The 26789-nt window shown below is 40.4% G+C and overlaps 1 long non-coding RNA gene across 1 annotated transcript in view; it reads left to right on the forward strand.

Moving 5' to 3' along the window:
- Positions 1-26789, forward strand: part of LOC123804066 (uncharacterized) — a 100488-nt gene that overhangs the window by 38128 nt on the left and 35571 nt on the right. The gene's annotated exons all lie outside the window — the stretch shown is intronic.

Consider the following 26789-nt stretch of genomic DNA (forward strand, 5'->3'; position numbering starts at 1 on the left):
TGAGGAAAGAGAGACCCTCACATGCTAGCGGGTGTGATTTGGTGCAGTCGTTCTGAAGAACAATCTGGTGCTCCTTAGTGAAATTGAGAAGAATGCATATTCTCTGTCGCCCACAATCCCTTTTCTGGTCGTACGCTCCAGAGGTCTTGCACAGGTATAAGGAATCAACATAGGAGCATTTTAATATTTTTTGGCAACATTGTTTGTGATGATAGGGAGTTGGAAGAGACTTGTCCATCACAGTGGGAATGGGTAAGTAAATCACAGTGAATATCTAGTACCGAATACTATGCAGCAGCCACAGTTCAGCGAACAAGTGTATCCACAGTTTAAATGGATTGATCTTAAAAACCTAATAAAGAGCAAGAAGTTGAGTAAGATTTATATGCAATATCGCTAATGGGAAATAAAAACACGTATGTAAAATCGTTATTTATCTTTCAATAATACATCCAGATGCAAGGACATTTATCATAAACATGAATGTGGGGCAGAAAATGGAAGCGAAGCTGTGAAGGATATGAAAGGGGGAAGAGACACAGAAGAATAAAATAAAAGAATAAAAAAAGGTAACAGAGGGATCGTGCACAGAGAGCATGTCGTTGACTTCTGGACCTCCAATAATGTGCTGTGAACTGAAAAGGTTTACAAAGTTTTCTAAATGGCAGGAAAAATATAATTTGTGCTTTTTATAAACCTGGGTCATGTGATAACTTATGTGTTGGCCTGCTTGTCAATTTATCTTTTCAAATTGCGTATTCATTCATTTCATCATTTAACACATTTTTATTGAGCACCCACTCTCTACCTGGTACCGTTCATTCTAAGGCTCTAGGCACTGGGAATACAGCTGTGCATGGCACACTCACAGGATAAATACCCAGAGGAATTGCTGGGTCAGAGGGTAAGCACATTAAAAATTTAATAGATATTGCTAAATTGTCCTCCAAAAGTCCATACCAACTGGTATTTTTTACTAGGTGGGCTGTTATCTGATATAGTTTTAGCCAGGACACTTTCCAGTTATGTGCTTCTCTAAGTGTAGATGAAAGGATTGATAGGGAGGGAGTTGGGAAGAATCCTAAGGGAAGTTGGGATTTGAGTATTTGTGTTTTGTGTGAGTGCAGACAACCCAGACCTGCATGGAAGAATGGAAGCTCAGGGAAAATTGTGAGCGGTGTCAGAGGCACATGCTCCCCAGGCTTGCCCTGACCTGGGCATTTTCCCTCTTGGATCATTTAACAGTGGCCTCTGATATCAAGCACCTGCCATGGCAAGGGGAAAGGAAAACTCACTACATTACCCATTGTCACCTTTTAGTAGGAGTGCAGTGTCTGTGCCCATGGCCAGCACCCCTCCTAAGCTTCCCGTGAGTTCCCATCCGACTGCCATAGCCCTAGATGGCAGCCTGTGGGCTCCACCCAGGGCCCTTGGTGGAAACAGGATGTAATGTTTCCAAGCAGGGTGAGCAGCAGCTGCTTATCTGCAGTGGTCAGTATGGCAGACAGAAACATTCTCTGTGACCTTCCTTCCTTGGAGTATTTGAAAACCATGACCCCACTCCCCTTTATGGAGGAGGTAACTGAGGAGTTTTAAGTACGTGGGGCATAAACATGAAATGTTTGTATTTTCTCCACTTATTGATTTTTTTTTTTAAGATTTTGTTTATTTCAGAGAGAGAGAGAGAGAGAGAGAGAGAGAGACTGAGCAGGGAGGGGCAGAGGGGGAGAGAGAAAGAATCTGAAACAGACTCTGCACTGAGTGTGAAGCCCAGCTTGGGGCTTGATCCCACAACCACAAGATCACGACCTGAGCTGAAACCGAAGTTAGATGCTTAACCGACTGAGCCACCCAGGAGCACCTCCAATTATTGATTTCTATAGTGTTCAACTGAATTCCCATTTTCCACTCTTTAACATCTCTGACAGTTTCCATAACTTTCTGCTTTCTTTCAGTTATAAAAATTTCAGTCCATTCTTGTTTAAAAAGTCCATCTCAGACTCAATTTAAATCTAATCTCCTACCTCATCTAAACCACGGGTTTGACCTGAGGCCTGGGAAATCTGGGGCAGGAATGTATAAACTGCCTCCCCCCCCTGCTCTTTTTAAAAAGATTTTATTTATTTATTTGTCAGAGAGAGAGAGAGTGAGTGCACAAGCAGGGGGAGCGGCAGGCAGAGACAGAAGCAGGCTCCCTGCTGAGCAAGGAGCCCAATGCAGGACTCGATCCCAGGACCCTAGACTCATAACCTGAGCTGAAGGCAGATGCTTAACCAATGGAGCTACCCAGGCATCCCACCTTTTCACTTTTCCTCAGACCTAGCACTTTGGAACAGAGAGGGAGGTGATAAGCAAGAGGTGGGGGATGGAGGAGAAATAGTCTACCTAGAGATACAGACCTCCTCCCTCTCCTGACTCTACAGGTATGTTTCCCCATGGGGAGTGCTATTGTCATTTTGGGTGGGATGATTCTCAGAGTGGAAATGTTCTGTACTTTTCTGAATATTTAACATTTCTTCCCCTCCATCCCCAATAAAAATCCCCATAGCATGTTCATCTTTATGAGAACCAACCTCTTTCCCACTTCTCCAAACAGCTCCTAGGGGGACCATTCTGCCCTGTGGAGTACCACTGGAACCACCCTAGATTGGGGTCATGGAAAAGGGATGGAGGAGCAAGACCTTACTAGATTTATGGGCCTGAATCAGTGGTAGGAAGGAATCCCAGGTTGTCCTTTGGGTCTTGTTTCATCTGGATCTTTCTGCTGCTAGTATGGTGATGTCCATATAGACAATGTGACTGGAAGTCCTGATGGATGATGTTCGTCTTCCTCTGGACCTCTCTATTGCTGAGGACCATCTTCGAGAGTAGGTGTGTCTTCCTTTGTCCCCACCAGTGATCCATGCCTCCTCTACTTTCTCTGGGGGAAGGGGTAGCCTCAGGGTAAAAGGAGGGTTCACTTCCCTTTGCCTGGTAGTCCCTTGAGCAACCCCCAAATTCTGCTTCTCCCTCTAACTCTATGTTCTTCTAACTCCATGTCCCATATGGTAGCCTTGGGAGCTACTGCAGCCCTCTTGTGAATCCTCTGATAGATATCGTTTCCATCTTCTTCTCAGTGCTATTCAGCAAGGAATCTGCCTTCATAAATCTCTAGACAAGCAGCAGGAACCAAGCTCTACATTCATGGATGGCCCCCAAATCTAGGAAGAGCATGCCAAGATCTCCTAGAAGACCTCTTACTACATTCCACTTGGATAACAACCCCAGTATGGGACCTTCAGATTGTATAATTCAGTGGGCATCCATCCAAGAGTGAGACGCCAGTTTCTTCTTTTTCAGATACCCTTAGTCTCTAAAAGTGATTTTTCTGCAATCCTGCCCATCTCTTGGCTTTGTGAAGATAAGGAAGCATACATCTTCAGTCTTGTACAGAAATATCTCTTTCCAAGGACCCATGTGTTGGTAGCTCTTAATTCCAACTCTTTATCCTTTGTCTTTCTTTCTTAAATTACATTGGAAAAGGTTTTATGTGTGCGGAGGGGGGGGGTTGAGGTGGTGGTGATGATAGTAGGGCTGGTTCTGCTGATTTTCAGAAAGTCCTTTGTTGTGGCTCACTTCAGAGTATGGTGGTATTTGGCCTCTTTGTACTCAGCCAGGAGCCCTAGTCCTTTTTCCAGGGCAACAGGAAAAGTCCTACACAACCTCCTCTGACATAGGAGCACCCTGCTGGGGGAAACTTCCGGAATCTGGACACTTCTCCTGACACCAGATATAGAAACTGAAGGATAGGACCATGTTTTCAAAATTAAACAGAGAGGAAAGGGATGCACCCCCCTCATAGGCTAAAAGTGCACAGAACTGGCCTTGGCCATTGATCTCTCTCCTTAAATATTCTATGGCAGGTGATGGAGGAAAGAGGAAAATATGCATTGAGAGAACAAACTGAGGTGGAAAGAATATTTGCAGGGAAGGGAGACATGGTCTTTTGTTCTATCTCTGTTTAAGGAGTATAGAATGGTTAGGAACTTCTTGAGGTGGAAGTGGGAGTCCATCTCCTGATGCCACCACGAGGTAAAAGATTTGCAACTAAAAGCCATCCGTCTATCCATCCATTTATCTACTCATCTAATCATGTGCCTTACCCACTCAACAAGAATTAGTATATCTATTCTGAGGCAGGTACTGTGTAATGAAAACCATCTTTGTGCTATGCCTTTTCTCCCCTTTCTATTCCTGCCTCACACAGTCTTCCTGCCTAGATTTAGAATTTTTAGGATCATATATTCCTAGATACAGGACCTGGCTGGGTAGACATCCCACTACAGAGCAAAGTGGACAATGGATGGTCTCCAGGGGCTAGAGCTTTGAGGCTGCTGCTCTGCTGAAGTTCTTACTAGTTTCTTTAATTCTTTCTCGGTGTCCTTCTTTATAAAACGAAGCCTGACCATGACTTAATTGTTTTTTTTTCTATTAGCTACTGTGAGCTGTAGAGAAAAATGAATATGTGTATGTATTTGATTTGAATATTCAATTGAATATATAATGACTATGTATATAAATAACACCCAGTTATAGATGCAGATATTATTATTTCTGTTATTCAGATGAAGAAACAGAATGTCAGAAAAATTCAAGTTTTACCTAAGGACTCAGGGTACTGATAGAGTCTGGATTTGAATTCAGGCCTGTTTGATTCTAGAGCTCACCACCACCTTTCTGCTTATGCCATAATGTCTCTAATTAGTATGATATATAAAGGAAGGATAAGTAAAAAAAGAAGAAATCACATGTATTCCACAAAATATATTAGGCCTTCAGAGGACTATGTTTTGGGCAGTGCTTTGGAGAAGATGCTGAGGAATTCATTATTTCTGTGCAATAAGTGGTCATTTCTGCACAGATCATGTAGTAGGATTAAATTTAAATTTAGGTCTTTAACTAGCATTTGCTTTTCTTGTCATTGTTTTCAGATCTGCCTCTTAGTAATGTCCTTAGGTTAACATCTTTGTTAGAATTTCTCCATTCCCAGAGCTGTGTGCGGTTGAACTCCCTTCTCCGGCTTCTTTTCAAAGGGGAGCATAAAAATTTGTACTTTACAGATATGACTATGGTAGTGGGTCTCCAGAGATCAACCCAACATCTCTTGGAATTCATGTTTTTTTATAGTCTCCTCCCCTTGAATCCGGCTGTGGCTGGGACTCACTATTGACCAATAGAATTTGGTGGAGGAGATATGACAGGACTTATGAGACTAGGTCATAAACCTCTGCTTGGGTCTCTTGGAATGCTTGCTCTCAGGACACTCCTTTCTCAGAACACTCCTTCTTGGAAACTGGGGCTGTGCTATGAGAAACACATGTCACACAGGTGGCCATGTATTGGCACTCTAGTTGACATCCCCATCTGGGTGTGTACCTGGCGCCAGCATCACTGGACAGCCATGTAAATGTGCCATCTTGGACACCCAGCCCAGCCCGTTCATGCCCTCAGACAGCTTTTGGCCCAGCCATCATATTATTGCAACCGTGTGAACCTGCAAGAACTGCCTCACTGAGCTCAGTCAAGCCACAGAACCCTGAGAGAGAAGAGCAAATAAAAGTTTTAAGTCATTAAGTTTTGGGGGTGGTTTGTACACAGCAATAGATAATTGGAACAATTCCTCTGGGAAGAGGCCAGACTCCCAGACTATTGCTGACCATTAGGACTTTGGAGTTAGAATCTGGAACTTGCTAGCTTCTTGACTTTGTGCAAGTTCCTTCACTTCTGTGTATCTCAATGTGCTCATCTGGAAAATGGGGATAATAATAGTACATTCTTCATAGGACTTTTGTGAGAATTAAATATGATCTTTGTAAAGGGCTTGATATGGTGCCTTGTATTTCCCAGCACTAGATGTTAGCTATGGTAATAATTATTGAAATGAGTGGTTTTATGAAACTGAACAAAGTTTCTCCTAAAACACGATCATTTATTAGCATTTTTCTTTATTTTTGTTTTGGTCTCTCTTCCACTGGTCCTAACCTACCAAATTGCCTGGAAGCCAAGTTACGCAAACTTTCTGGCAAAGCTGCCTTGTTCTAGTCTGCCACAGATTTCAACTGAAGGGCAGATTTTCTAAGTTGACCTGATCGTTTTTTGGGTTGAGGGGACATGAACCTTCGATTCACCCATTTTAACCTCTTTTTCAAGCATCCTATCAGTTGCTTTTTCTTCGGTCTCCTCCAGGGAATTGCTTTTCTTACTTGAAGGGCAGAGGAAACTGAGTAGGTAATTGATGTCTGATTAAAGATGACAGAAATGAGGGTTGTTGAGATGAAAATGAAAATTGACACCTACATTGTCCTCCATGGTCTTTTAATGACTTGTGGCCGAAAGCATTATGCTGTTTTTATAAAAGGGAACCAAACATATACTGGGGTTTGTTGAAATGCCAGCATGAATGAAGCTTTTCAGAATAGCAAACATTTTTCTACGGCTTTACCACTCCTGTGGTTATGTTAATGCTGGGGAGGGTGAGCAGGGACCTCGGTACAACATGACCACCATGAGTCCTATCTCCTCTCATACTCATATTTTAGATTCCAAGCTTCAATAACAAAATTGCATTAAAACAGCTCTCTGAGCAGTGTGCTGTATTCCTAACTCCATCTCTCACTATTTTTGCACTCTCTCATTTTATATCAAGGCGTATTTTAGAAGAGCGTGTCAAGTGACTTATGTTGGGAATTGTATGCAAACTAAGAATCTGTATGTAGAAGTGAGATAGATAGGGAGAGATATTGCTATATTTCACTTAGCTTTTTAAAAAACTTAATACAAAAAATACCTAGTTTAGGTCTTTAATTTGTACCTGAAAAAAATCTAAGCCATTGAAGTCTTGAAGTAAATTTTATCACCTGCAATATCAAGGCGGGGTGGGGGGACTTATTTTCTGAGTCACTTGATAGCAGAAGTCCCTTTTTCGTAGAGGGGGCCCAGTTATTAGGAATCAGACTTGTGGGATGCCTGGGTGGTTCAGTTAAGCATCTGCCTTCAGCTCAGGTCATGATTCCAGACTCCTGGGATCAAGTCTTGCATCGGGCTCCTTGCTCAGCTGGGGGCCTGCTTCTCCCTCCCCCTGCTTGTGCACGCTCTCTCTCTCTCTCTCTGACAAATAAATAAATAAAATCTTAAAAAAATAAAATAAATAAGAAATTTAAAAAAGTAAAAAAGGAATCAGACTTGTAAGTGGTATTACACTTGTTGCTTGTGTGAGGATTTCTTGGCTGCCTGAAATTGCAGTATGGTTAATCCTGTTCAACTCCCAGTGAGCTTGGCATACAGTAGGCACATAATAAATGCCTGATAATGGAATGAAGAAATGATACACATCTGCCAATTGCTCAAACCATCTGTGGCTTCCTCTGTTCATCAAGTTGATTTCTATCAGGAGTTTTGTTTGTTTGTGTTTTAAAATTGCATCAACCTCTGCAGTTCTAGCTGCTTCTTTTTTTTCCCTTTTCACTTCTGGGAGACAAAGCCTACTCTTTTTAGCTAGTGAGTTGCCTCCATATCTGGGAGAGAGGACCTGGTAAACTGAATTTCATGGATTGTGGCCTCGATTGAAAGCTGGGTCCTGACTCTTGGTTCATGAAAAATGATCTATGCTTGGTAATATAGTTCTATTGCATCTTTGTCAAAGGTGATCAAGATTTTTGAATTCTTGGTGATCCGTGTTGGTAGAAAATTATACATTTTGAATAAAAATCTTGAAAATCTAGATTTTGAGTCATAGATTTTTAAAAAGATTTTACTTATTTATTTGTCAGAGAGAGAGCAAGAGTGCACAAGCAGGAGGAGTGACAGGCAGAGGGAGAAGCAGGCTCCCCACTGAGCAAGGAGCCCAATGTGGGACTTGATCCCAGGACCCCAGGATCATGACCTGAGCCGAAGGCGGATGCTCAACTGATGGTGCCACCAGGTGTCCCAAGTCATAGATTTCTGAATTAATAACTAATTTAATAAAAGACCGAGTGAGTTAGTTCCTGTAATTAAGCTCTGTTGATTAGAATGGAAAAATTGTTACTCACTGAGGGGTGACTGCTTTTTGGCTCTAGGAGAAAAGAGCTTGTAGTCTTAATGCACTTTTAATCAAATTGGTTTCCTTATTAGAAACAAGCATGTTTGACAATTTTACCCAAGAGCTTGAAGTCAACAATGAGATTTCCTTTTTTTTTTTTTTTCTCAAATTTGGAAGAAAGGCTTCCCATCCACAGTCTAGAGACTCACCTAGTCTAGTGTACCAGACTTGTGAAATCTGGAATTATCAATCTGTGGATGTATAGAAAAAAAATCTTGGCTTATCTATGACCATCTTTCATTTTCCAGTACTCGGTGGTCAAGGTGAGAGTTTGTAGTTCTGCCTTTGGAAGCTTCGAATGCCATCTCTTTTTTCATTCCCATCTTACTTTCAAGGGATTATAGAATATATATTTCTTTTTTTTAAATTTAAATTCAATTAATTAACATATAGTGTATTATTAGTTTCAGAGGTAGAGTTTAGTGATTCAGCAGTTGCATATAACACCCAGTGCTCATTACATCATGTGTCCTCCTTAATGTCCATCACCCCGTTACCCCATCCCCCTACCTGCCTTCCCTCCTGCAACCCTCAGTTGTTTCCTATCGTTAAGAGTCCCTTATGGCTTGTCTCTCTGATTGTCAAAGGTGATCAATATTTTTGAATTCTTGGTGATCTGTGATGGTGGAAAATTATACATTTTGAATAAAAATCTTGAAAATCTAGATTTTGAGTCACAGATTTTTTAAAAACGCTTTATTTATTTGTCAGAGAGAGAAGGCACAAGCAGGGGAAGTGGCAGGCTTATTTATTTGCTTTTTTTCTTATTTTGTTTTTCTCTCCCTTCCCCTATGGTCATCTGTTTTGTTTCTTAAATTCCCCATGTGAGTAAAATCAGATGATAATTATCTTTCTCTGACTGACTTATTTCACTTAGCATAATACCCTCTGGTTCCATCCATGTCACTGCAAATGGTTAGATTTCATTCTTTTTGATGGCTGAGTAATATTCCATTGTAAAATATGGAAAAAGCCCACATGTCCATCGACAGATGAATGGATATCGAATATATATTTCTGTAGTCTTTCCTTATTTTAAATCATCCCCCCCTCAATATTTTCCTGTCCCTAACTCTATGAAGTTTCAAGTGATAAACTGTCAGGGACAAAATTGATGGATGAACAGAAGGAAATGAATCCAATTTACATTTTAAATGTCCAGCTGAAACTTTGAAACTAAGAATAAATACCTAAAAAAAAAAATTGAGGCTTTCAGGTAAAAATTATGTCATTATTATAATCATTATTATTATTTAATCATTGTTATTATTTTTAATGGTGATAGTAATAATCAGTGACTAACATGTGGAAAAATCCAAGCATGTCTTTCTATCAGAAGAGCAAATTTGAAAGTGGATGTTCAATAAAGTAAAACTGCTTGTTATCTTAGTCTAGTTATTATCATACAGTACTGGGCCATCTTCAATAAGTAGTGGTGTTTGTGTATACTTACTTCAAAGGAGATGTCAATTTGAGAATAATAACAATTGAGATATTATTAGTTCCTATGAAACTAAGATTGCCATAGAATAGGAAATAAATTGTCTGAATTTCAAAATTAAAATGAATGAATGTGCTTATAGCAAATAATTCTTTTTTTTAAAAAAGATTTTATTTATTTATTTGACAGAGAGAGAGAGAGAGCCAGCGAGAGAGGGAACACAACCAGGGGGAGTGGGAGAGGAAGAAGCAGGCTCCCAGCAGAGGAGCCTGATGTGGGGCTCGATCCCAGAACGCCGGGATCATGCCCTGAGCCAAAGGCAGATGCTTAATGACTGAGCCACCCAGGTGCCCCAATATAGCAAATAATTCTAATCAGTAACATTTATTGAGGGCTTATGCCATGTCAGGTATGGAATAAATGCTCTATTTGTATTATTTAATCTAATTATTTCAATAATCCAGTGCCACAGGGAATTATATTACTCTATGTTATAGATGAGGAAATTGAGGCTTATGAATTAGATAACTTGTCCAGGTAAAGTAAGGTAATGTTGACAAGCTAGATGGGATAGTACCTGTTATCAAGCTCTTTTTCTTTTTTCTTTTTTTTTAAAGATTTTATTTATTTATTCAACAGAGATAGAGACAGTCAGCGAGAGAGGGAACACAAGCAGGGGGAGTGGGAGAGGAAGAAGCAGGCTCATAGCAGAGGAACCTGATGCAGGGCTCGATCCCATAAGGCTGGGATCACGCCCTGAGCCGAAGGTAGACGCCCAATCGCTGTGCCACCCAGGCGCCCCTCAAGCTCTTTTTCTATGCCAGGGATTTGCACATATGTTATTGAATTTAATCTTTAAGACAGTCCTCTGGGGCTAGGCATGGATATTCCCACTTTACAGATAAGGAAATTGAGGTTCAGCAAGGTCAGGTATCTTGCTCAAGGCAATGCAGGTAGAAAGTGATGAAGGTGTCCAAATCTTCTGAGCCCAAAGCAGAAATGGGTCTCAAATTGTTAAAGTGGGAACACCTGGAAATCACAGTCTTTGTAGATTGCAATTAGGAACACTATGCTCTTTTTGGAACATGGGGGAAAGAATGCTATATTTACTTCCATCATAGGAAGTAAGAACAATTTTAGTAGCAAAAAATAAATCTACATGTAAAAAATTAAAAAATCAACCTGTGACAGTGATCCAAGTATGCCACCCAGATCTCCCTTCAAGACAGAACCTTCTGTGAGGAAAGCAGTGAGCCATAACTGTTGCACATTTGGGGTCAGCTCCAGCATTCATGCCAAAGCCAAGTTCCAGCCAATGGTCATGACAGAGATACTAGAGCTGGGCCATTTCTCCTTCAACTTGGAACTTCTCAGTGGGCAAATTTCCCAACGGGCTGTCTCAACGGGCAATGGGCAAACTCTGAGCTTCCCTATGAGTCTGGCTGAGACTTTCACAGAGGTCACTGCAGTCTGAGGCTCTTGCTACCAAGTCCTTCCCTCTCTCCTGTCATAGGTGTCAGACCAGAACCATGGTCTGGAGTTTCTCTTGGCCTGCTCCTGCTCCTTCTCCCCTTTGTCCTTCATGAGCATTTCCCCCAATACATCTATTTATTATATTTCTAATTCTGCTTCCTGGAGGTCCTGTTTCCTGGAGGCCCCGAAATTATGCAAAATCTAAAACACTATTGTCTGTGAAAAAGTAACAATGGGTTATTAAATGAATTGTTGTTTATTAATATTTGTTTGCTATTTTATCATTCATTTTGTCAGCTGCTAGTATTTTCCAGCAGTAAGTGATAATCCCAACAACTTAAGAAAAAGTTATAAAAAGACAAACACTTTAAAAATGGAAATAATCTATCCATGAACCTAGTTTTTTGTGGGAAGAGACTGCCATTATCTTATGTAGTTATCTCGTATCTTTGTCAGACTTGAGGGATCATACAATAAGATAATCAAGACACAATCATATGGGTTTTTTAATTTTGCAAATTCAGAAATTTGATTTTCTTCCCAGTTATAACTGACCAAGGGAGATTGATTCATGTCAACTAAATTCACACTAAATTAATTTCTAAACCCAAATTCCAGCTAACTGATTTACAGTGAGACACATATGAAGCCCAATCAATTAATAGAGGGACCATTTGTATAGTTTGTTATAAAGTACTTATTGTTATCATCCTTATAATTGCTATTACAGATACTGTTACTACCAAACAGAGATCAGTTGACTAGCGCCAGTCTGAATTGTGTTGATGACATACAGGCAAATCATTCTTTTACTTGATATTTTCAACTTTAATTTTTAAAAATTTTTTCTTCTTCATAAAAGCAATACATATCATTGTAGAAAACAGAAAGTACAGACAAGCCAACAACAAAGCAAAATAAGACAACAACAATGAAACTATAATCTCACTACTCAGACATTATTCCTGCTAATATTTTGGTGTATATTTTTTCCATCATTACTTATTAAGCATACATAAAAGTTAAATTTAAAGTTTTTGAATAAAGCAGATCACCCTCCATTAGGTGGGTGGGCCTCATCTAATTATTTGAAGGCCTTAACATTATAGACTGAGGTCCCTGAACAGGAAAGAATTCTGCCTCCTGCCTGAGTTTCTAGTGTTTGGACTCAAGACTACAGCATCAACTCCTGCACAAATTTCCAGTCTTCAGTTTGTTCTATAGATTTTAGACATGCCAGCCCCTACACTCATGAGAGCCAATTCCTTAAAATAAATCTGTCTCTACATATATCCTATTGGTTCTGTTTCACTGGTGAACTTTGACTAATGCAATTACTAGTTGTTGTTCCCAAAGTCTTAAAGTCATCCCTTCTGTTGTGTGCTATTCTTACTACTCTCCGTTATGAGGAGAAAGGCTTGTTGACCCTGTCTCAGATTTTGAAGACTCTATTCCTTTGGGCTGGTGGCACTCTGACTCCAGTTGAAATTTTGTAGATTTTTAAAAGCCTTGAAAAGAGTATTTGTTTAAAGAAATCAACTTCCTAAAATTGCTTTGGGACCATTTACTTATTATTTTTAATTGTGGTAAAATAGATGTAATACAAAACTTACAATCTTAGCCATTTTTTAAAAAGATTTTATTTATTTATTTGACAGAGAGAGCACAAGCAGGGAGAGCAGAAGAGGGAGAAGCAGGCTCCCCAGTGAGCAGGGAGCCTGATGCGGGGCTCGATCCCAGGGCCCCTGAGCTGAAGGCAGATGCTTAACTGACTGAGCCACCCAGGCGCCCCAATCTTAGCCATTTTTTTAAAAAAAGATTTTATTTATTTATTTGACAGAGAGACAGCCAGCGAGAGAGGGAACACAAGCAGGGGAGTGGGAGAGGAAGAAGCAGGCTCCCAGCAGAGGAGCCTGATGCGGGGCTCGATCCCAGAACTCCAGGATCACGCTGTGAGCCGAAGGCAGACGCTCAACGACTGAGCCACCCAGGTGCCCCAATCTTAGCCATTTTAAGCATACAGTCCAGTAGTGTTAAATATATTCATATTGCTGTGAAACAGATTTCCAGAACTCTTCATCTTTCTAAAAATGAAACTTTATACCCATTGAACAACGACTTCCAATTTGCTTCTCCTGACTACTCTAGATACCTCATATAAGTGGAATCATATACTATTTGTCTTTTGTGCCTGGCTTATTTCACTTGGCACAATGTCATCAAGGGTCATCCATGTTACAGCATATATCAGAGTTTCCTTCCTTTTTAAGGCTAAATAATATTCCATTGTATGTATTACCACATTTTATTTATCCATTCATCTAGCAATAGATGTTTGGGTTGCTTCCACCTTATGGCTACTGTGAATAATGCTGCTATAATCATAAATGTACAAATATCTCTGAGCCCTCCTCTTAATTCTTTTTGATATACATCCAGAAGTGGAACTGCTGGATCCTATCATAGTTCTATGTTTAATTTTTTGAATAACTACCCTACTGTTTTCAATAGTGGATATTCCACTTTATATTCCCACCAACAGGGCACAAAATTCCAATTTCTCCATATCCTTGCCAACATTTGTTATTGTCTGCTTAGTTGATAGGGGCTTACATTACCCTCATGATTAGTGATGCTGAACATCTTTTCATGTACTTACTGGCCATTTGTATGTCTTCTTTGGAGAAATTTCTACTCAAGTCCTTTGTGCATTTTTAAATTGTTTTTGTTTTTGTTGAGTTGTATGATTTCTTTATATCTATCTACCTATCTATCTCCTGGATATTAACATCTTATCAGATATTTGATTTACAAATATTTCCTTCTATTCCACTACTTGCGTTTTCATTCTGTTGGTTATCTCCTTTGGCACAGATGTTTTCAATTTTAATGCAGTCCAATTTATCTATTTTTGTTGTTGTTGGCCATGCTTTTGGTGTCATAGGGACCATTTCCCTTTTTTTCCCTAAAATCACTCCATATTTATGTATATCACACCATATGGATAGTCCATATATCTTTCCAATAATACACATGTTTTTGCCTTCAGTAGCACTCAACTTTTCCCCCCCGGTCAACACATTCTCACAGGAATCCTAGCAAAAATGTCTTAGGCAGGGGATTTGGGCTGGTTTTTTTTTTTTTTTTTTTTTTTTTTTTTTATGACTATGGCCAAGACTTGGTCATCATGATTCACTACGGCTCTAAAATGAGTGAGGAAGACATTTGGAAGTAATTTTCTGTCACAACAGCTAGCACCAAGTAGATATCTAGGTCATATTTATTGAATGATTGAATAATTGTCTTGTTCTTTGGCATCTGAAAATATTTTCAGAATTATTTTCCTGTTTCTCTTAGTCTTGCCATAGTCATTCCTTCAGCCTGAGTATATGCAATTTGCAGACTGGAAAATCAGTTGAACGGGTTGTTGTTACAACAGAATGCCTAGAGATTGTTGTGTTGAAAGAATGATGTCATCTCTCTAAGGCAAGTTGATGTGATAGTGAAAAGTGGAGGCTCAGAGGGTTTAAAGGCTAATTTCAGGTTACATACTGAAGGGAAAACAAGAGAGCCAGTTGTGGAAGCTGAAAATTCAAAATCTTATACCGTATCACTGCACAGTGAATAAATGGTCTTTTACTATATAAACAAAGATTGCCAGATAAATTCTTGCCAAGCGCATGCTTCTAAGTGCAACTACTGGATTAAGAGCTCCTTGAAGGCAAGCGCCAGGACTGTCAATCTTCGTAGTCCCAGCAAACACACATACGTAAGCATGTATGCACACTTGTGTGTACACACACAAATGCAAACAATGAGCACACATCTCAGTGAGAAATAAAATTTTATGTCAGTTCTTTTACTTAGAGTTAGACTCCATCTATGCTTCTATAAATGAATTATATACACATAGTAAATGTGTCTAAATATAGCTGAATGTGACTGTCCAAGTTCACAAATATTTTATCAGGTTAGGAGAATTCTAATAAATTAATGAAAATGATTCAAAATGTATGAGAATACATTCTGATTTTGGTTGCGAGCTGACCTTTGGGGAAAGAAATATAACATTTTCTAATTTTTCCTAGACCAAAATGAGAAACTAACTGAGTGTCTTAAAAATAATTATTGTTTGTGCCTTCTCTTTGGAGACCCTTACTTGTTTCTCTTTGTTTTTTGATATCACCACACTGGTTTCCCCAGAGGACATTGACGTTGACAGAGAAAGACCAAATGAACCTTTGTGACTTCATCCAAATGTCATAACAAAAGCAAGTCTTAGCATGCTTCTGAAGGATTGGCTTTCAAGCAGGAACTGGGTTGTTTTGGAAACTTAGTTAATGACATTGTTATTATTTCTCATGAGTGATAATTTCTCATGAGGGATTGATAGATCAGTCCCGCTTGCATTTAGTGTAATCCCTGCAGACCTGAGTGATGACCCATCAGCACAGAAGTTGTGTGGCCCCGAAGCTTGGTCAAAGCTCTCTTCTCGGCAAGAAGGATGTGACATTTTCCTCTGGAATTTTTACATTTGTCTGTGAACTGCCACTCCCCCCCCCCCCAATAATGTTTCTTAGTAAGTATGCCTAAAGATCTTGAACCATCTCTGATCCTGGGACTATTAATAGATTTTGAAAAATTTAAAGGGTAAATTTTCAAAGCACAACTGACGTGTAAAAATTCAGATAAGACACACATTACAGGTATTAGGGTCTGACTTGCACTTTTAAATTGTGCCCTGCACACAGTAGGACTGCAATAAGTATTTACTGAATAATGAATGGAGGGAGCGAATTTGGAAGTAAGCAGGGAACCCTTGTGGCATTGTAAATAACCATCCAAGTATGTTTTTACAGATATCATTGGGACACAATCATATCTTCTTGACCTTCTTAGGTCTTTATTGATGTGTTTTGACTGATACCAAGAAGATGCTAGTTTGAAGGGAGATGCCTATAATTTAAAAACATGATTTTTACCATCTCCTAACACTTCACAAAGGTCAAGAGGGTAGATAAACAACTTCCTACAGCTGCTGCTACATCTGGCACACGCCTGCAGCAGAAAGTGTGCGCTGAAAAGATAAACACGTCAGGTTGTATCTACTTGCCTGCCTATGCTTTTTTGTGTCTGAACTTGACCCTTAGCAATTAATATTAAAACTAGGCTTGACATTAATGAATAAAAATTCAAAAGAAGTTATGCTGGTTTGAAATTACTAGCATCCCAGGGGAATACATTTCTCTGATGGTTTTGAGGTTAACTTTGATTTTGTAATCCTGGCTCAACATCTTATCTTTGTTGTTTCCCTCTGGGAGCCATCTCGTGTTGATTTCTGCACAGTCAGGTCCCTTATGATCCTCTACTTGATTAACGCTGAACATGAATTGTTCTGTTCAGATTGATTTACTCATATATGGATTTTTGCCAAATTTTACTCCATTTTGTGACCTCTTGAGGATGCTTCCAGCTCTGAGATTCTGTGAGCCTCGGTATATCTAAAATTAGCAGGTGATTCTTTAGAAGTCATCACACAGAGTTTTGTACTAGCTTTCAAGTGAGGTGATCTGTTGGTTGATTATCTTGTATATTTCTTATAAGTACCATTGATGACTGAAAGCCTTGAAAAACCTACCGGACTGGATTTTTTCATGGAAGACTTGACAAAGCAAACTGTAGGGAGGAGCCATGACTTTATGATATTCACTCATTGTATTTGTGCTGAAGCTGGGAAGGCCCTCCATAAACACTTATTGAATCAAACAAAGACCTCTCAATTCCAGGTTGATTTTTCTATCCACGAAACCATGGCAACTTTCTAAAAAAGACTGTGGAACGTAATATTGTTGATTCTCTTATTTGCCAACTGAGCACCCAAATGCCATTATTCACATTGTTTGGAAATGTTTGTATATTCCTATCACAAATATTTTTTAATAGAGTCAGGTTATGTCTCTATATATTAGCCTTAGATCCGTGAGCTTTATCATTTCAATCCCCCCTCCATTTTTTTTTTTTTTTGCCACAAATAACCTTGATATAAGTGAACTGGTTTTATTATTATTTTAAAGACATCTGAAATTTCTAGAAAAACATCTGAATATTCCATTTCCCTTTGTGGTGGCAGGCACAGCCTCTGTGGTAGTCATTTCTGTATTGATCCTTGACCAACAAATGCAGGTATCCAGGCATGATGTTTATACTCTGTTTTTACCGAATTGCTGGGTGAGCACTTTACAAGATCACAGAGTGTTCTCTATCTCCTGATTAGCATTTAGAGAACCTTGGCAACTGGGACGGAGCCATAGGAGGGAAGCAGGCTGCTATTTAAATGGAGGAAAGTCACTCTGTGGCTGATAAGCTGGAGGAGTGATGAATTGCAAACGGCCTTTCAGCCTTAGGAATTCACAGTGCGGGTCTATGGTGAACCCCGCCAGCATCTGATGAACTTTTACTTTTCACAGCATCATCTGAGGGCAGTGATAGGGGCAAAGAAATGTCTGCGCATGGTCTGCAGTGGATACTTGTCAGTTGGTTTACAGATAATCTACAGACCATGGAGTATTTTGCTGACATACTTAAGACCAGAAACACAGCAGCAGGAAATGTTAAGTTCAGAAGGCTTCTGGGAATAAGAGTCACCAGTCTACAGCATAATAGTTCTGTTTTAAGAGAGGCCAAATATTGTTGATAAATACGAGGTTTTGTACTGCGACAAAGCTCTATAAATGCATTTTTACGGAAGACTTCGTAACACCACACCTGTTGACATGATAAAATACTAATAAAACTCCAGGGGGGAACTGTGGAGTCCCTTCATCTGCAAGGGGAAGCATGGTTTGGGGAAAAAAAGAAAAGGTGGTTGACCCGTGTAAAGATGGGGATGGTGGTATAGAGCAGCCCTACCATCTGGCACCGTGTCTGGCCCATCACAGTAATTAGGTAAATATTTGTGAATGAATAAAAGGATACAAATATGCCTTATTGAGTCACGTGCCTCGCTTTTCCCTCTGGTGCCTGTTTTGGGTTAGGTTGCTGTCATTGACCAACAAGTGCCCAGCATGACTATAAAGTCATAACATGGATGGATGTGTATGGCTTATGGAATTAGGCTCTACTTACGCACATTCCTGATGGCTACTAGGTGTTCAGTGCTGGGCAGAGGACAAAGAGGAGTAAGAATGATGCACGATCTCTGTTTTCAAAGAGATTTTCATGTAGTTGGGGAGACAAAACTAAAAGACTTTCAACAATACTATATTCATGGGAGTCTAAATGATCTAATACTAAGTTTTCTATCCTAGACTGTGTCAACTTGGGGGCTATTGCTCTCATTATCTGGTTTTATTCTACTTTAGACGATTCTTGGCATGAAATAGAATCATAGAATGTTAGGGTGAATGGCACTCAGATATTTCTGATACCTTTTGCCTAAGTTCTTTCTTTTTTTAATTTTTATTTTATTATTTTTTTTATTTTTTAATTTTTTTTAAGGATTTTTTATTATATTATGTTAGTCACCATACATTACATCCCCGGTTTCCGATGTAAGGCTCGATGATTCATTAGTTGTGTGTATCTTTCTTTCTTTTTTTAAATAAGAGCAGTGAGAGGTTAAGAGCCTTGCCCAAGATCACATGGTTACACAGTTGGTGGCAATGTTCACTTATTTCCTCAGGATTTTGGTTCCAAAGTATGCTAGAGCCCCAGGCTCATGCCAGGAGTTGCTTTGTTTCTAAATGAGGTCTTTGTTTTGTCATAATACAAACACTGTTGCATGGGGTCTAAGAGAGAGAGGCAACTTACACTGAGCTCTACTCTTCAGCAAATATGACCAAGTTAGTTTCCACTGTGTCTGTACTTTCTTTCTTTCCTCATTTAAAAAAAAATAAATTTAAATTTTATTTTATTTTTTTCTTTATTTTTAAAATAAAAAACAGCCCCTTGGGAGTATGCTCATAATCTGCACAGTGTAAGAAATGTTGGAATCCGCTAATGTCATCTGATATTTAACAGCTAACATTTCTTGAGCCCAAAGGCACAGGCCTCTGCTCATTCAATGCACTTAACTGTCATAACCATCCTATGAAGCAGATATGGAGGCTTAGAGAGTTTAAGGAACTTGTTTAGGTTCTCAGATATAGTGTGTACTGGGGTTATGCTGTAAAAACCCAAGTCAGGCTTCAGAGCCTGTGCCCTTAACTGTGGTTCCATACTATTCGTGTGTTTTTTTTAAAGAATTTATTTATTTGCGAGAGAGAGAGAGAGAGAGAGAGAGAGAGCATGAGCCGGGGTGGGGGGCGGGTGCAGAGGGAGAAGGAGAAGCAGACTCTCTGCTGAGCAGGGAGCCCAATGGTGGGGCTCCATCCCAGGACCTCAAGATCATGACCTGAGCTGAAGGCAGACTTAACCAATTGAGCCACCCAGGCACTCTATATTCATGTATCTTAAATACCAGAGTCCTGGAAGTTGGCATGGTGGGCACCCACTGTACTTCTGAGCTATTGAAACATTCCAACATCCATCCAAAATCTTGGATGTGCTCTCCAGCTAGACTCTGTGTCCACCCGGTCCCTCTTCGATGTTCGCATCTTCTCAAGAAGGGAGATAGCAATGCTCGTTCTATCATGGGGCACTGGTGAGCCAGTTGGGAATTTATTTATTTATTTATTTTAAGATTTTATTTATTCGACAGAGATAGAGACAGTCAGCGAGAGAGGGAACACAAGCAGGGGGAGTGGGAGAGGAAGAAGTAGGCTCATAGTGGAAGAGCCTGATGGGGGCTCGATCCCATAACGCTGGGATCACGCCCTGAGCCGAAGGCAGACGCTTAACTGCTGTGCCACCCAGGCACCCCGCCAGTTGGGAATTTAAACATAGGAGTCATAACCCTCTAGCTCTTGTATTTGCCATGACTATTCCTTCCTTCCTTTTCTTCTTCTTCTCCTTCTTCTGTTCCACTATCTTTTCCTTTTTTTTCCTTCTACTAGTCAGATTTAGTGAAAAATCTGGAAAGATTGAATTGATTTGAAAAGGTTACAACAATTATAGAATTTGTGATACATCATAGAACCAGTAATTTGATGAAAAGCTAATTATTTTAAGTGTTTCTTTGTTTCCTCAGCCTCTTTATTTATTTATTTGTTTAAGTAATATAAGAATGGAGAAAAAGGAAATGACCTCCATGGCTTCAGTGTAGCTCACTCCTGGTCTTTCTAGAGGAGCCTCCAGCTGTGCAGGGTGTTGGAGTCTAGGACATCTAACCCATTCAGAGATTGGGTGGGCGGGTGGGCTTTCAGATTTGATTAGGGCCTTGGAATTCAGCTTAGCAAATGAGCTGTTAAAAAGTTGAGGCAAAATAGAGAGAGGACCCCTGACTCTTAGGGTGGGATCGTGGCCTCTCTGAGCAGGAAGTGTTCTGATGTGCTGACAATGAGGAAACAGACCATGTTTTTGTTTATTTTCTCATAAAGTGCTGATGAACAAATGAGGGAGTTGCATTAAGGGGCTCCGAAGGCAAGCTGTGAAAAGAGATTGGGGTTTATCAGCCTTTTGGCCTGGTTTCCTCTGGAAAGAATGCTTATGACATGGCCCCGCTCTGCAAGTCTGTGTGTCCAGCCCCCCACCTCCACGCCCCTCCTCCCCTCACACGGCCTGATAACTTTGATTGCCTCAAACTGATGTCAGCCCTTTTTGGCAGATGGAGAGATGGTGGGCTTAATAATAGAAGCAAATGCATGAAAGATAAAGCTAATTTCTACACACTGAAAAACGCTCTTTCTGGTTTTTTTTTTGTTTGTTTTTTGTTTTTGTGATGATGCACGATAGTTCTGAATTTAATTTCTGGACTTCTTTATAGAGGTCCCTAGGAAATTGGTTAGGGGTGGGCAGTAGGAGAGGGGTTTTGTTGGGAGGCACATTAATATTATTTTGGATCTAAGATCTTACCTGACACAAAAAATGGAGGGAAGTCAGGAATACGAGGAAAGCATTGCCTTTAGCTATGAATAAATCTGTCACTTTGGAAGATAAAAATTCTTAAGCGGCATACCTTAAAAAAACATGAGCTTTGAATCCTTGGTAGAGCAAGGCATGGAATAAAGAAATAAATGATCAAATAAATTTTATAAAATTATATATAATCCAGAAGTTTGCTTTGCTGCTAAACTCTATGTGTACAAGTTTTATGAAGAGTGATTCTAGAACAGGATAATCATTGCTCCTTTGTTGCAGTTTTATCAGCTTCAGAGGTCATCCCACCTTCCTCTGGGGGAGAGATGAAGTCTGTTTCCCCTGAGTGAGAGTTGACATCGTAGGAGGAAGGTAACGTCTGGTAAAATAACTCACTAAAAATCAAGTTTGACCAGTGTGCTTCTGAGTCGAGGGATTTAAAATGTTTCACAGATGATAGCAATTTTAACCACTGCGGCCTAGAGTAATTCCAAGGAATAAAAAACAGCAATAAATGTTTCAGAGTGGATTTAGCCCAATACTGAAGGTTTTTTCAGGTGGGTTTTTTTTTTTTTAATTTCTTGCAATGCATGAATATGCAAAGAAAATAATAATAGGGTTTTGGAAGTGATTGGATTATATATTGGAAGGAGATGAAATATTTGATGTGAAACTCAGTCTGCTCAGAAATAAAGACTAGCATGAACTTTGCTCTTTTTTTTTTTTTTTTTTTGCTGTATATTTTAATAGAACGTGAGGATCAAGTGTCCGACAGCTGAAGCATTTACTATAGGACGCAAAGGTTAATGTGGTCTAGCAGAGTCTTCAGCCTGGGACTCACTAAAGACGAAGAACAGTGCAAGTTGGTGGAGCCGGTCCACGGTATTGATAGAGCTATTTCGTTCCTCTCGGAGTGACAGGCTGATGGATTGTCACCACGGGATAGTGAGTGTATGAGAAATAGGGACAGCCGTTCAAGTTACTACCCTTTCATGAGCCACAGCACCCTCACAAGAGGGTGGAGGTGATGACTGTGGGTTCTGGAGTCAGACGCTGGAGCTGAGTCCCAGTTTCATGAGTGACTAGCAGTCAGCCCTTGATCCAGGTTACTCCCTTCTCTGTGCCTCAGTTTCCTCATCTGTACAAGGAGATGTCATACGAACCTCCTAGCGTTGTGAGGCTCAAGGGTGTTAATACTCATAAGGTGCTTAGAACGATGCCTGGGACAGACTAGACACCTAATAAGTGCTTGCTACTATTACTGATAAACGTCACACATGTCTGGATTCTTCTTTAGAATCTGCCTCGATTCCGGTGTTCTACCTAGAAAGTGCATGGGGTGATGAAACGTCAGTTTAAACGAAAAGGTGCAGCACTTCCTGGATGTAAGGTGCAATTGAAGCCAAAGGCTGAGTTTATTATTAAGCGCCGTTGTGTTAGTTTGAAGAGCTCTCTTAATACCAAGGGTCTAGACATCCTAGCACTTTCATGTGACCTACCAAAACAAAAATAATAGCACTCATGTCTTACAAAAATACTATACAGGAAGACTTCAGATCAAAGATACTATTTAAATATGAAGCATTATTATTTTTATTTTGGTATTACTCAGACTTCCCTACATAAAAAGAAAAAAAATAGGATTTTGGTGAAAAATACCCCCGCTTTTGTTTTGATACGAACTAACTACAGAAATAAAGGAGTCGGATCAGCGTAATCAAAACCAAAATTACAATACCATACTGTAAATATTATGAATTTATTTGGAAAGTTTCAACCTCAGCAGCTTTAGAGCTTTTCCACCTCACATTGCTGATAGAGGCTCATTAAAATTCATGATGCCACGTATCATAACATTTTGACTTCATAAGTTTGAATTAAAAAAATTTTTTGATTTTGATTAATAGCTGAAAACACTGTTAGAAATCACCTACACCACATTCCTCACTTCACAGAAGGACACTGAGGCACAGAGAGAAACAGCACTTCACTCAGCTGGGTGATGGTGCAGCCCAGGCTAGAACCAGGGCAGGCCTCCTCATGCCTGGTCCCGGCCCTCCAGTCACTTTTCTTCTGCCTTCCAGAAAGCCGTGTATCTGTGACAACATCCCTGCCTCCTTCATTCCTTTCCTCAACACTGTTTTCATGCCCTACTTTACATTTGCAGTCAGTCTGAAATCTTCACTCAGAAGCTTCTCTGAGCCTCAGCCTCCTCATCTGTAAGACAGGATTATAGCCTAGTGTGCAGAGTTGTGAGGTCTGACTGAAAAACATCTGGGAAGTGTCCAGCATAAGACGAACTCTCAATCAACATTGTTGTTGAAGATACTATGGTCCTTAAAACACATTTTTTCAGGGAAAATATTTATATCTTGGGACTGGCAAGAAATTGTTTCAAAATATGTTTTTGGAGTCTGGACTTGCTGTGAACATAGCAAGGCTGTCTCTCATTCGGACTTGGTGAACGTTTTCTGCTTCTAGTGTATGGACTGGTCCTGCTGAGTGGTAGCTGAACCGAGACTCCGAAAGCACGTTTGAATATAACCACTCATTTGTTCCTGAAGGGGTAGGAAGCATTTCTGAAGATGGAGGAGGAGTAATAACACAACCACGGCTTCACTGGGGGCTCACTGTGGGACAGGCCCTTGCTAAGCTCTTCACAGAGGTTTGAACCTCACAGTCACTTTGTGAGGCAAGTCCCCATTCTATCTAGGAAAAGCTGAGGTTTAGAGTTTAGTAACCTGTGCAAGGTCAATGACAGAGTTAAGACCCAACACAGACATTCCGATTGCAAAGCCCCAACTTTTTTTTTTTTTTAAAGATTTTATTTATTTATTCGACAGAGATAGAGACAGCCAGTGAGAGAGGGAACACAAGCAGGGGGAGTGGGAGAGGAAGAAGCAGGCTCATAGCGGAAGAGCCTGATGTGGGGCTCGATCCCATAATGCCGGGATCACGCCCTGAGCCGAAGGCAGATGCTTAACCGCTGTGCCACCCAGGTGCCCCTGCAAAGCCCCAACTTTTAACCCCATACAATTAAGTCCCTATCCCCAAGTTGCCGTTGGTCAAATTCACCAAACAACTGCTCAAGTAACTATTCGGTTTTCTACTTTGTTGGTGTGGGGACACTTGATTCCCATCACCTGGAATTTTCTCTCTCCCTTCTGGTGCGAGGGCAAAGGCACCCATGGCTGCTGTTTCAGCTTCCTGGCAGTGCAGTAACACAGCACTACAAACTGGATGGCTTAAAACCAGAGAAATGTATTCACTTACAGTTCTGGAGGCTAGAAGTCTGAAATCAAGGTGTTGGCAGGGCCGCACTCCCTCTGAAGGCTCTAGGGAAGAATCCGTCCTTGCCTCGCCTAGCTTCTGGTGGGTCCCAGCAGTCCTTCGTGTTCCTTGCTTTGCAGCGACCTTGCCGATCCCTTCCTCTATCTTCACATGGCCTCCTTCCCTGTGTGTTTGTGTCTGTATCTGAATCTCCTCTCTTTTCTCTTATAAAGACACCAGTCATTGGATTTAGAACCCACCCTGATCCAAAATGACCTCATCTTAACTAATTATATCTGCAAAGACTCTATTTCCAAATAGGGTCACATTCTGGAGTTCTGGGTGCACACAAATTTTGGGGGGACACTATTCAACCCTTTGTTTCTGTTTTCCCTGGGAAGAATATGAACTAGGTGAAAATCAACACCCCCCAAATGACATATTTTTATTTTCTCTAGGGCCCTATGGCTAGACACAGGCAAAACATAAAGTAGTTTTCATTTTAAATCCCTATTATTTCTACAAACAGGTATTTTCTGTTGCAAATTGCAACGGTACATAGTCTGGAATCCATTTCATAAGCCTTTTGAAATTTTAATGAACTGCAAGCAAAATCTAATTTTTCGGAAGAAATAATGCAGTGGCTCCTTCTGGCGCAGACTCAGAGGGCTCATGGCCATGAACCCTTCAAAGAGTCCACCCTGAGCAATGTTCCAAGGCTCACGTCTCCTTCAAGTCTCCTTCCTTTAGAGCCTCGGGCTCTGAAAAGTGGGGCCATTTGTCAGGAAGCCATTTATCTGTCTTCATTGCTGGTGGGAGTGAAAAGTGACAAAACAGTGTTATCAGAGGCTGTGTTCACAGTTGTGATAGGCGTCAAGGAGACCCCAACTGGTCCTACATGTATTTACCAGGGCTGCCAGTGAGATCTGCGCCCACAGAAACATGTACAAGCATCCATCACGGTTATGTTGCAATCCTGGTTCAATTGGGAAGAAAAACTGGCACACGCTTAAGCTGAATTTTTGAGCCCCCTTTCATGTTTAAAGCAAATTATTTATTTGTCGATTATGGCTTTGTCTCTGGGCTCCAGCCCTGCTGGTCTTTTTTCCATCCCCGGAAGATGCCAAGCTCATTCCTGCCCCAGAGCCTTTATATCTGTTTCTTTCTCTCCTTCAAAATCCTTTTCCTCTAAATCTTCCCGAGACCAGTTGCTTCTTGTCACCTGTATCTCTCCTCAAGAGTTCTTACTTGACTAGCCTAGAATCTGTCCATACCACCGTTTTATTTTTATTACAGCACAAGTTTAACCTGACTTGTAATTATTATTATTCTGTCTAGTTGTTTATATATCTGTCCTTTCCATCCTCTATTATAAACTCCATGAAATCAGAGATTTTGTTTTGTTCCCTGTTATACCCCCAGCATCTAGAGTAATACCTGGCACATAATTAGTATCTGTCAAGGAGTTCCTGACCCACCCTAGATTTAATCTTTATCTTACACTAAATGGATTCCAGGAGCTCCATTCAAGAGAATTCAGTTTCTAGTCTCTCTTCTCAGACAAGTAAGGGGCCAGGCCACTGGACAAAGGCTACTACTAGCCCAGCTGAAATCACCACGGCTTGGTATGGAGAAGGGAAGAAAAGACTGGCCAAGGGTTGCAAAGCAAGCCAGGCAACCCAGTTATCAACCTAAAGGGAATAGGCAAAGAGGGAAAATCCAGATTCAAGGAAACAGGAAGGAACCAGGGAAACCAGAGCAAAACAATAGGGTTCAAAGTAAAGAATGGAAGGTGGAACCTGGAGGAAGTCCCTGAGCCATGGAATCGTAGACACAGCTGCTTATAGGGTCTTTGACCAAGCGTGCAGGTGGAAAGGAAGTTATTAAGGGCCGTGAGTTACACTCATTCACTCAACATCGAATCAGACTTACTACTGGACCAGTTCTGATCTTGGATCCTAATCCTAATTACTAGATCTTGATCTTATTCCTAGCCTATTCCAAACCTAGCACCTTCCATATGTACCCAAGTCCTAGAATTGATCATTAATCTCATTCCCAGTTATGGAGAGACGGGTGAGCAGAAGGTAGAACTACTTATAGAATGACAGATGTTCTACTCTGAATATATTTGGCAAGCCTGATTTCTTAGTATTAAGTGTGAGCTTTGAAATGTTAAAATACTTACAGAAAATAATTAATAAAGGAAACACTTACTTGAAGTGGGCCTTAGGGATAAATGGGGGACGTATGTTGCTAATTAGATATTCCTATAGATAGAGACTGTTTAATCTTTAGTCAGAGCAAAAATGAGGTGTTTATGAGCTGTCTATTAAAGTTTCAAGTGTGCTTCATTCACAGTGTAATCTTAAAAGTCTGAAAAATTATTGTTGGCTGGAGTTATATGGGATAGAAAGTCCTCAAGGTGCAGCAGAAATGCTGGAAGGAAAGAGGAAAGTCAGAGTCCCTGGGCTGCTGTGTAGTGGCAAGATGTTGGGTCCCCTTCACGTTGGCTGCCTAATGAGCCGATTT

Source organism: Ursus americanus, chromosome 8 (assembly GCF_024610735.1).
Source record: "Ursus americanus isolate L20-20 chromosome 8, mUrsAme1.1.p, whole genome shotgun sequence".
Classification (NCBI taxonomy): domain Eukaryota; kingdom Metazoa; phylum Chordata; class Mammalia; order Carnivora; family Ursidae; genus Ursus; species Ursus americanus.